Source organism: Epinephelus fuscoguttatus, linkage group LG14, assembly GCF_011397635.1.
Source record: "Epinephelus fuscoguttatus linkage group LG14, E.fuscoguttatus.final_Chr_v1".
NCBI classification, from domain to species: domain Eukaryota; kingdom Metazoa; phylum Chordata; class Actinopteri; order Perciformes; family Serranidae; genus Epinephelus; species Epinephelus fuscoguttatus.
In genome coordinates, this window is record NC_064765.1 from 35,058,924 (window position 1) to 35,070,550 (window position 11,627).

General features: G+C 40.5%; 4 non-coding genes across 4 annotated transcripts; all 4 read right to left on the reverse strand.

The window, feature by feature from the left end:
* Positions 1-60: 60 nt before the first annotated feature.
* Positions 61-201, reverse strand: LOC125901498 (U4 spliceosomal RNA). Its single transcript, XR_007450992.1, has one exon. It is a non-coding gene; the product is annotated as a U4 spliceosomal RNA (small nuclear RNA).
* Positions 202-1,130: 929 nt separating this feature from the next.
* On the reverse strand, positions 1,131-1,271 carry LOC125901499 (U4 spliceosomal RNA). Its single transcript, XR_007450993.1, has one exon. It is a non-coding gene; the product is annotated as a U4 spliceosomal RNA (small nuclear RNA).
* A 936-nt stretch (positions 1,272-2,207) lies between these two features.
* LOC125901483 (U4 spliceosomal RNA) lies at positions 2,208-2,348 on the reverse strand. Its single transcript, XR_007450978.1, has one exon. It is a non-coding gene; the product is annotated as a U4 spliceosomal RNA (small nuclear RNA).
* A 934-nt stretch (positions 2,349-3,282) lies between these two features.
* On the reverse strand, positions 3,283-3,423 carry LOC125901500 (U4 spliceosomal RNA). The gene has a single exon (XR_007450994.1). It is a non-coding gene; the product is annotated as a U4 spliceosomal RNA (small nuclear RNA).
* Between the last annotated feature and the right edge of the window lie 8,204 nt (positions 3,424-11,627).

The window sequence follows — 11,627 nt, forward strand, 5'->3', positions numbered from 1 at the left end:
TGATACGGCCATGGTCACTAGACTCAGGTGCCGGATTTAACCTTAGAACAGACTTGTACGTCTCCTTGGAGACCAACAAAAATTGCCTGAGCTGACTATATTTCAAGTCATCCCGGCGGGGTATTGGGTTAAGTTTTCAACTAGCAATGATCACGTCTCAGTAAAACTTCATAGACTATGATATTGCCTCTGCGAAAGGATGCCCATGGCCTCCAGAAGATTAAAGTGGTCCTTGTCAAACACTCACAACACACACGGTGCATTTCTCTAACCTGATGGGGTGTACAGTAATGCTGATTTTGCATTGGCTTATTGACTACAAACCACGCCTTGTCCATGCAGTGGCAGTCATGGGGGATGGGGAAAATACTAAACTCTTTGAATACCTTCTTTGTTAGACTACTGTGGTAAACCAAGATTACAAATAAAGGCATATTTAATCAAGGATCCAGGCTGTCTAAAACTGGTTAATGGTAGTCTGATGACTTAAAGACAGCCTGAGAAAGCACAGATCTTGGCTCATTTTTTCCATTATAGAGGACAACTGCAACCTTACGGAGTGTACAGTCATGTTTGTGTTGCATGTCACTGGTTTTTTGACTACAAACTACATATTTTCCATGTCATGGCATTCACGGGGGAGAGGGAAATAGTAGATCCTTTGGATAACCTCCATTTACCCCTTTCATGCCAATGTCCAGAGTCAGACCAGGGCTGTACTATCCCTTGTTCAAGCCTTCTTTTGTCAGTTCAAACCAAGCCAGCCAACACGGGTCAATCCCAAGATGCACTCTCCAGGGCTGAAAAGTGAAGCCAACACAGAACTTCCAAAAACTGCACTTCCTTGAATGGCCACTTGAGGCTGGCTCCAGAAGCAAGCCGATCCTCAAAGTCATCGGTGTTAAAATGACCAAATTTACGGCATATATTTATGTACCCAGCCCGCTGCAAAAACTGTTTTCTTCTCTATTGCAGTTTCAAAAGTAAGTAGTTTTTCAATTTGGACTGTACAGAATTTCAGATATAAAGACAGGTTGAAAGAGCAACAAAACCTTGACTATATTCACCCATGATACGGCCATGGTCACTAGACTCAGGTGCCGGATTTAACCTTAGAACAGACTTGTACGTCTCCTTGGAGACCAACAAAAATTGCCTGAGCTGACTATATTTCAAGTCATCCCGGCGGGGTATTGGGTTAAGTTTTCAACTAGCAATGATCACGTCTCAGTAAAACTTCATAGACTATGATATTGCCTCTGCGAAAGGATGCCCATGGCCTCCGCAAGATTAAAGTGGTCCTTGTCAAACACTCACAACACACACGGTGCATTTCTCTAACCTGATGGGGTGTACAGTAATGCTGATTTTGCATGTGATTGGCTTATTGACTACAAACCACGCCTTGTCCATGCAGTGGCAGTCATGGGGGATGGGGAAAATACTAAACTCTTTGAATACCTTCTTTGTTAGACTACTGTGGTAAACCAAGATTACAAATAAAGGCATATTTAATCAAGGATCCAGGCTGTCTAAAACTGGTTAATGGTAGTCTGATGACTTAAAGACAGCCTGAGAAAGCACAGATCTTGGCTCAGTCTTTCCATTATAGAGGACAACTGCAACCTTACGGGGTGTACAGTCATGTTTGTGTTGCATGTCACTGGTTTGTTGACTACAAACTACATATTTTCCATGTCATGGCATTCACGGGGGAGAGGGAAATAGTAGATCCTTTGGATAACCTCCATTTACCCCTTTCATACCAATGTCCAGAGTCAGACCAGGGCTGTACTATCCCTTGTTCAAGCCTTCTTTTGTCAGTTCAAACCAAGCCAGCCAACACGGGTCAATCCCAAGATGCACTCTCCAGGTCTGAAAAGTGAAGCCAACACAGAACTTCCAAAAACTGCACTTCCTTGAATGGCCACTTGAGGCTGGCTCCAGAAGCAAGCCAATCCTCAAAGTCATCGGTGTTAAAATGACCAAATTTACGGCATATATTTATGTACCCAGCCCGCTGCAAAAACTGTTTTCTTCTCTATTGCGGATTTCAAAAGTAAAGTAGTTTTTCAATTTGGACTGTACAGAATTTCAGATATAAAGACAGGTTGAAAGAGCAACAAAACCTTGACTATATTCACCCATGATACGGCCATGGTCACTAGACTCAGGTGCCGGATTTAACCTTAGAACAGACTTGTACATCTCCTTGGAGACCAACAAAAATTGCCTGAGCTGACTATATTTCAAGTCATCCCGGCGGGGTATTGGGTTAAGTTTTCAACTAGCAATGATCACGTCTCAGTAAAACTTCATAGACTATGATATTGCCTCTGCGGAAGGATGCCCATGGCCTCCGCAAGATTAAAGTGGTCCTTGTCAAACACTCACAACACACGGTGCATTTCTCTAACCTGATGGGGTGTACAGTAATGCTGATTTTGCATGTGATTGGCTTATTGACTACAAACCACGCCTTGTCCATGCAGTGGCAGTCATGGGGGATGGGGAAAATACTAAACTCTTTGAATACCTTCTTTGTTAGACTACTGTGGTAAACCAAGATTACAAATAAAGGCATATTTAATCAAGGATCCAGGCTGTCTAAAACTGGTTAATGGTAGTCTGATGACTTAAAGACAGCCTGAGAAAGCACAGATCTTGGCTCATTTTTTCCATTACAGAGGACAACTGCAACCTTACGGAGTGTACAGTCATGTTTGTGTTGCATGTCACTGGTTTGTTGACTACAAACTACATATTTTCCATGTCATGGCATTCACGGGGGAGAGGGAAATAGTAGATCCTTTGGATAACCTCCATTTACCCCTTTCATACCAATGTCCAGAGTCAGACCAGGGCTGTACTATCCCTTGTTCAAGCCTTCTTTTGTCAGTTCAAACCAAGCCAGCCAACACGGGTCAATCCCAAGATGCACTCTCCAGGTCTGAAAAGTGAAGCCAACACAGAACTTCCAAAAACTGCACTTCCTTGAATGGCCACTTGAGGCTGGCTCCAGAAGCAAGCCAATCCTCAAAGTCATCGGTGTTAAAATGACCAAATTTACGGCATATATTTATGTACCCAGCCCGCTGCAAAAACTGTTTTCTTCTCTATTGCGGATTTCAAAAGTAAAGTAGTTTTTCAATTTGGACTGTACAGAATTTCAGATATAAAGACAGGTTGAAAGAGCAACAAAACCTTGACTATATTCACCCATGATACGGCCATGGTCACTAGACTCAGGTGCCGGATTTAACCTTAGAACAGACTTGTACGTCTCCTTGGAGACCAACAAAAATTGCCTGAGCTGACTATATTTCAAGTCATCCCGGCGGGGTATTGGGTTAAGTTTTCAACTAGCAATGATCACGTCTCAGTAAAACTTCATAGACTATGATATTGCCTCTGCGAAAGGATGCCCATGGCCTCCGCAAGATTAAAGTGGTCCTTGTCAAACACTCACAACACACACGGTGCATTTCTCTAACCTGATGGGGTGTACAGTAATGCTGATTTTGCATGCGATTGGCTTATTGACTACAAACCACGCCTTGTCCATGCAGTGGCAGTCATGGGGGATGGGGAAAATACTAAACTCTTTGAATACCTTCTTTGTTAGACTACTGTGGTAAACCAAGATTACAAATAAAGGCATATTTAATCAAGGATCCAGGCTGTCTAAAACTGGTTAATGGTAGTCTGATGACTTAAAGACAGCCTGAGAAAGCACAGATCTTGGCTCAGTCTTTCCATTATAGAGGACAACTGCAACCTTACGGGGTGTACAGTCATGTTTGTGTTGCTTGTCACTGGTTTGTTGACTACAAACTACATATTTTCCATGTCATGGCATTCATGGGGGAGAGGGAAATAGTAGATCCTTTGGATAACCTCCATTTACCCCTTTCATACCAATGTCCAGAGTCAGACCAGGGCTGTACTATCCCTTGTTCAAGCCTTCTTTTGTCAGTTCAAACCAAGCCAGCCAACACGGGTCAATCCCAAGATGCACTCTCCAGGGCTGAAAAGTGAAGCCAACACAGAACTTCCAAAAACTGCACTTCCTTGAATGGCCACTTGAGGCTGGCTCCAGAAGCAAGCCAATCCTCAAAGTCATCAGTGTTAAAATGACCAAATTTACGGCATATATTTATGTACCCAGCCCGCTGCAAAAACTGTTTTCTTCTCTATTGCGGATTTCAAAAGTAAAGTAGTTTTTCCAATTTGGACTGTACAGAATTTCAGATATAATGACAGGTTGAAAGAGCAATAAAACCTTGACTATATTCACCCATGATAAGGCCATGGTCACTAGACTCAGGTGCAGGATTTAACCTTAGAACAGACTTGTACGTCTCCTTGGAGACCAACAAAATTGAGACGGATAGTTGCTGGGATGGAGCCAGCGAGGAAGTGCCTTGAATTAGAATCAGGAGGGAACTCGAGGTGCACCCAGCCAAGGTAAGTCATTAAAATATACTTTCACAATTTTAGTATGTTGACTTTTTTATTGTGCAAATGAAAGACAAATAACAGAAACTGTATTTACATACATTATCTTTTGTCCAGCCACCAGAAAACAACAGCTGGATGAGGCCTTAATGTCGATGATAGTGAAGGATACACAGCCCTTCAGTATTGTGGAAGGCGTGGGGTTTAGGGCATTTGTGTCCAAACTGGATCCTACCTATGTTCTCCCCACAAGGTAGGTGTGTATGGTTGCACGCATAAAGCAGAGGAGTGCTTTCATTGTACATCTGTTAATTGAGCATGTTTTGTTTTCTTCTTTCCTTTAGGTTGTAAAGGCCATGGTGGAGGCCAAATATGATGCAGCTAAAGAGAAGGCTAAGGCTGAACTGTAGAAGGTGGCTGCAGTTAGCCTTACCTCTGACATGTGGACATCCATTAACATGGATGACTACCTGCCTGTTATCTGCCATTTTGTTGATGAGAACGCCAGGCTAAATTCAACACTGTTAGGAATGCTGAAATTCCCCCATTCTCACACTGCTGAAAATTTAGCCTTTGTGAAAGCCTCCCTAATGGAGGAATGAGGAATAACTGATGAGGTGACATGTCTGGTTACTGATGGTGCTGCCAACATGCTTGCCTGTGGCAGAGAACTGAGGCTTCGCCCACACTATCTGCATAGCACATACGTTGAATCTGATGGTGAAGAAGGCTCTTGATCAACCCCTGTGCTGTGTGACATCCGGGCAGAGGCAAGAAAGCTGGTTGGATACATTAGAAGCAGCACCACTGCTCAGGTACATTCTTTGACTTTATTCCAATTTTTGATAATGCTAATATTTTGTTTGCGTTACTGCTGCAGTGATTGAATTAACTGATCATCTGTAGTTTTTAAAGGAGAAGCTTGCACAGGTTCAAGACCATCTGGGGAGGTCAAAACTGAAGCTCATTCAAGAGGTGGAGACACGCTGGAACAGCACATATTAAATGCTTAATCGTCTGATGGAGCTCAGAGAGCCAGTGGGGGCCGCTTTAGCTGGTCTACAAACTGACATCCCAACCAAAGCCACTGAGGCAATAAAAGGCTAACGTCAGAGTGTGCTGCCATAATTAGGTCGGCTCAGACCCCAGAATTGGCTCAGGCATCAGTGTCAGAGGATGTCCAACCTATAACCCAAGGTAATGTATTGTTTTTGGTTTTGAGGTCAATCAGAGTTAAAACTCTCACTAACATGATCTGTGTGTTCTCAGGTAACAAACTGTGGCACCATCTCGACAACACGGTCATGGATGCAAGGAGAACGCAGAACGTGATAGTAGATGCTACCGTGGAGGTCCAACGTTATCTGTCCGAAACAAATATTCGGAGACTGGAGGACCCACTGGAGTACTGGGAGAGGCAGAAACTAATTTACCCACATTTGTACAGACTTGCCGTTGGGTTTTTGTGTACACCAGCATCATCTGTGCCTTGCGAGAGGGTGTTTTCCAAGGCTGGGGAAGTTGTGTCTAAAAAAAGAAATCGCCTGAACCCAAACACTTTAGAAAAACTATTGTTTCTAAATAAAAATCGAATAAAATCTCCCCTGTACTGTACATCATTGTGAAAGTTACACAAGCATAATCAGTGCCCTCTTCCAAGTTACACAAGCATATTCACTGTCATCTGCCTGCTTAAACCAATGCCATTTTCCAGAAGTGATACAGAACATGAATATTATCCCTCCTGCTATTATTATATTATGTGACAACACCACAGTACAATTTTTGGCCAAATGATTGGTTTACAGACAGGATGCATTCACAAAACAACTACAGTTTATTATACATGTATTTGATACAGTATAGTCATAATATACTCAGTAGAAAATACACTATATTGATATAAATAAATTATGGTCATATTTTTTTTCATTATTTATAGTCATTCCCAACAGCTGTTACTGACACAAAATACAGTGTATCACAGATTACATGGTTAAGATCACAGCTGCCTGTTTTACACACTTTGGGCAGCAGGTGGTTTTGTGTGCACATGAAGCCTTGAGAAGTGAACCCTTTTCTGAACCAATTTGCAGGAACGCTTCAATGCTTAATGAGGCTTCATCTCATCATCACTAGCATTAACGACAATACTACCCTCACGTAAATGGAGTCTCTGTTGATGGGGAATTTTTGGATTGTGTTTTCAATGTGTCTAGACATTTCACAATAAGAGTTCAGATCAGATCAGATCAGAAGGTCTTGGGGCTCATAGAGACCGTTCAGGACAGCTGTCCTCTTCATGCGGAGTGGAGAGGGGAAAAGGGAGGAAAGGGTTCATCCGTTCATCTTGCTCACCATATATATATATATATATATATATATATATATATATATATATGTATATATGTATATATATATATATATATATATATATATATATACGTACACATATGCACATATTTTTCCCCCCTTTTTTTAACCTTTTTATTTTATTTTTCACTTTCCTTCGGCTGACTCTAATTGACTAGTTCTAAAACTTGACTTTCAATAAATAAGCAATAAAACAGTACAAATCCAATAAAACAAACAAGCAAACAAAAAACATTAAAAGAAAAACCTTAGTGTTGCCCCATATCAAGATCATAAAAACATAGTTTTAAACTTGGATAAAACTTAGGTAGTTTAAATTTAAAACTTGGATTAAAACTATTAAATAAATAAATAAAAGCCTACGTGTAATGTGTGTTGTTTGTGTTGGGTTGTCAGTATTTCAATAAAACAGACAGGGGAGTGGTGCAGATGAACATACTTTTTACTTTACACATTTTAATAAAACTTACCCATATTTTGAGCCTTGATTAGTTTTTAAGATATTTTGGGTGTATTCATTGCTTGTATATTTGGGCATTCTGTAACACATTTTGATAGCAATGTTTTGGATGACCTGAAGTTTCTTTAACTATGCTCCTTCAATGTTACACCAGGCAGGCACTGTGTATTCAAACAGAGGCTGAATGTAGGATTGATATACGCATATGGCGGTCTCTGGATTTGCTCCTCCCTGTTTTCTGCAGAGCACTTTTAGGTGGTTGAGTCTGCATCCTGCCTCGCTCTCAACTGCAGCAATGTGTGCTGTCCATTGCATGTTCTGTTGAATTGTCACTCCAAGAAATTTTGCTGTTTGGGTGACCTGAAGAGTTGGGCCATATAGTTTAAGATTTATTTGATATTTTTTGCAGGTGTGTCTGGTGAAGAGTACACATTGTGTTTTTGTTGGGTCTCTCCATATACAGTATTTGTCCAGTCTTCCATCTCTGTGATGCACCTCTGTAGCTTCTTGTATTTGCTGCAGAGGCCCAATAGCAGAGGTCATCTGCAAATTGGGAGACTTGTCCCTCTCCTCTGGGTGGATAAAATATGTCGCTAATGTACAATAAAAACAGTAGGGGGCTGAGGGCTGAACCCTGTGGAACACCAGCTTCTGGGCTAAATCTGTTGGAGATATATATATATATATATATATATGGCAATGTTGTATTACTGGGTATTTATTTCCTGTATATATATATATATGTATATATATGTATAGGTATTCTTGCACATGACATTATCATTGTCATTGGTTTGCTATTTAGTTAGATAAAGATGGAACTACTCTAATCATAAGTGCTATATCATGGGCAACTGGACTTGCTTGTGTTTCTTACCCTTTCCATACCAGTCTTTTAGAACTGAAGAAGCTTCTTGGATGAGAGGCGAAACGTCTTCAAGAAACACAAGCAAGTCCAGTTGCCTATGATATAGCACTTATGATTACCATGACCTGGATGACTGAGAATCTTCACCACCAAACTACTCAAATGTCATATAAAACACTTTAAAGAAATGCCAGACTGGAAAACCTAGAGTTGACTGAACTATTTGATAAACAGCTTCCTGATACCTGATATCCAAACAGACAATGTTAGGGTTAGTCAAATCAGACTAAAAGATGTCCTGGGTAACTTGAACTAGCTTTGAAGTACAGGCCTCTGGTTATGTTTACAGTATCGGATCACAACCTATCAACTCCCAGTCCAATGAGATCATTAACGAAAAAAGTATCCCAACATGGACAAAAGTCTGGAGTGACAGATGAAAAAAGCAAGCCTATATATTTAATAGGTCAGCAGAATCATTATAATGTATTAGAAAACTATTCCACACACCATTTATTGACTCTTGTTATTATAAATGCAACATTTCGGTCAGATAGACTTCATCACTCATCCGGCTAATTGCCTCTCCACACTTTATAGGAAACAGTCTGGCATTACTTGTAAGTGTTTTTATGTGACATATTCAGAGCAGTTTCTTCGTCATCCAACCAGGCTATATCGGCTCAACTCAACTTTATTTATATACCACCTCTCATACAACCATGCAGCCTCAAAATGCTTCACATGGCAAAACTGAAATGAAACAGGCACAAAACAATAGAATATTAAAAAAAAAAAGCAAACCAACCAAAACAGAACAACCTAACAAAAGGATAATTAAAACTCCATAGAATAAAAAGAGAGTAAATAAATAAAATAGAATAAAAATGAACAGGAGATATAAAAGAAGGTAAAAACCAATGGTTAGAATTTAAAAATAAAGACTGTAATGTTACTCCACATTAAAAGCCAGATTAAAAAGGTAGGCCTTGTGAGCTCGCCATTCTAATAGCCACAGTCAAAACATACTTTTTACTTTACACATTTTTAATAAAACTTACCCATATTTTGAGCCTTGATTACTTTTTTTAAGATATTTTTTGGGCATTTTGCCTTTAATGGACAGGACAGACAAGTGTGAAAGAGGGAGAGAGAGAGAGAGAGAGAGATAGAGAAAGAGAGAGAGAGGATGACATGCAGCAAAGGGCCACAGGCTGGACTCGAACCCGGGCTTCTGCGGCAACAGCCTTGTACATGGGCCCCCTCACTTACTTACTTACATTGCCTCCTCACATGTTTTGTCTGTGTGAAACTGCAATGGTCAGGAGCATACAGTAGTATACACATATCCACTGTAGGAAGTGTACAGTATGTTACAATCCTTTTTCTCCTAGCTGTTCCTCAAAAGGTTGAAACGGTCTGGATAGTCAGTACTGTGATTTTACAAAATTCTGAGGACAAAAATTGAATTATACCAAGGGGTTAGATGCTTGTACCGTTGGGTGTAATTTTAAAATTGTGTGTGATCTGAGAAAATGGTGATCTGATCCAGGAATGGTATGTAAGCAAATCAGATTAACTGTAATATTTGATTCACAGGACATAGGAAGGCATGAAAGATATTTCACACTAGGTGCCAGCAGGTGGCAGTGCAAGCTAACTGATTTAAATGGCTAATAAGTTCACTATTTTTAGTCACATACAGTACAGGCCAAAAGTTTGGACACACCTTCTCATTCAATGCGTTTTCTTTATTTTCATGACTATTTACATTGTAGATTCTCACTGAAGGCATCAAAACTATGAATGAACACATGTGGAGTTATGTACTTAACAAAAAAGGTGAAATAACATGAAAACATGTTTTATATTCTAGTTTCTTCAAAATAGCCACCCTTTGCTCTAATTACTGCTTTGCACACTCTTGGCATTCTCTCCATGAGCTTCAAGAGGTAGTCACCTGAAATGGTTTTCCAACAGTCTTGAAGGAGTTCCCAGAGGTGTTTAGCACTTGTTGGCCCCTTTGCCTTCACTCTGCGGTCCAGCTCACCCCAAACCATCTCGACTGGGTTCAGGTCCGGTGACTGTGGAGGCCAGGTCACACACACACACACACACACACACACACACACACACACACACACACACACACACACACCAGGTACAACAGTTAATCCAGACCACAAACCTGGCAAATATGGGAGCAATTACCTAGAGGCCACACGGATTGGCTCTTTGGTGCGGTCCTCTGAACATATATACTGCTGGTACACTCAAAGGGTGCAACACACTCACAGACACACACAGGTACAAGCATACCACTGTAGCACATGTGTAATACCACTACTGCTGTACACTCACCTTTAAAAGTGTTCCTTGCCACTGGACATAAACTGAAGAAGAGTAGCTTCAGTACCAGCAGGAGCTTGCTGAAAGCACAACATGTCCAACATGTCTTACCTTCTATATGTAAGTCCAATACATCACTTGAACATGTCAATGCACTCCAAAGGAATAGTACTATATTTGGCTTATTTAGATGTGGTTTCCTAGCAGCTATTTGACCATGAAGGCCTGATTCGCACAGTCTCCTCTTAACAGTTGTTCTAGAGATGGGTCTGCTGCTAGAACTCTGTGTGGCATTCATCTGGTCTCTGATCTGAGCTGCTGTTAACTTGCCATTTCTGAGGCTGGTGACTCGGATGAACTTATCCTCAGAAGCAGAGGTGACTCTTGGTCTTTTTCCTGTCGGTCCTCATGTGTGCCAGTTTTGTTGTAGCGCTGATGGTTAAACTCCATTTGGGGACACATTTAAAGTTTTTGCAATTTTCCGGACTGACTGACCTTCATTTCTTAAAGTAATGATGGCCACTCGTTTTTCTTCAGTTGGCTGATTGGTTCTTGCCATAATATGAATTTTAACAGTTGTCCAATAGGGCTGTCGGCTGTGTATTAACCTGACTTCTGCACAACACAACTGGTGGTCCCAACCCCATTGATAAAGCAAGAAATTCCACTAATTAACCCTGATAAGGCACACCTGTGAAGTGGAAACCATTTCAGGTGACTACCTCTTGAAGCTCATGGAGAGAATGCCAAGAGTGTGCAAAGCAGTAATCAGAGCAAAGGTCATGTACTCTTCAAATAAGTGAATAAAGCGCTACATCATGTAACATTATTTGATTTATTTGTTTTACATAAGCCACATGTAGTTCATTCATAGTTTTGAATGCCTTCAGTCAAATCTACAATGTACAACATAGTCATCACCATAATTTAGAATATCATAATAAGTTCACTATTTTTAGTCACATATATATATATATATATATATATATATATATATATATATATATATATGTATAGTTTGTACACCACCTAACCTCTTGCAACTTTACCGTACCTTCGGGAGCATGGCACAGACTAATGAGCTTTAGTCACAACTAAAGCTTCTAACATTAACGTTAC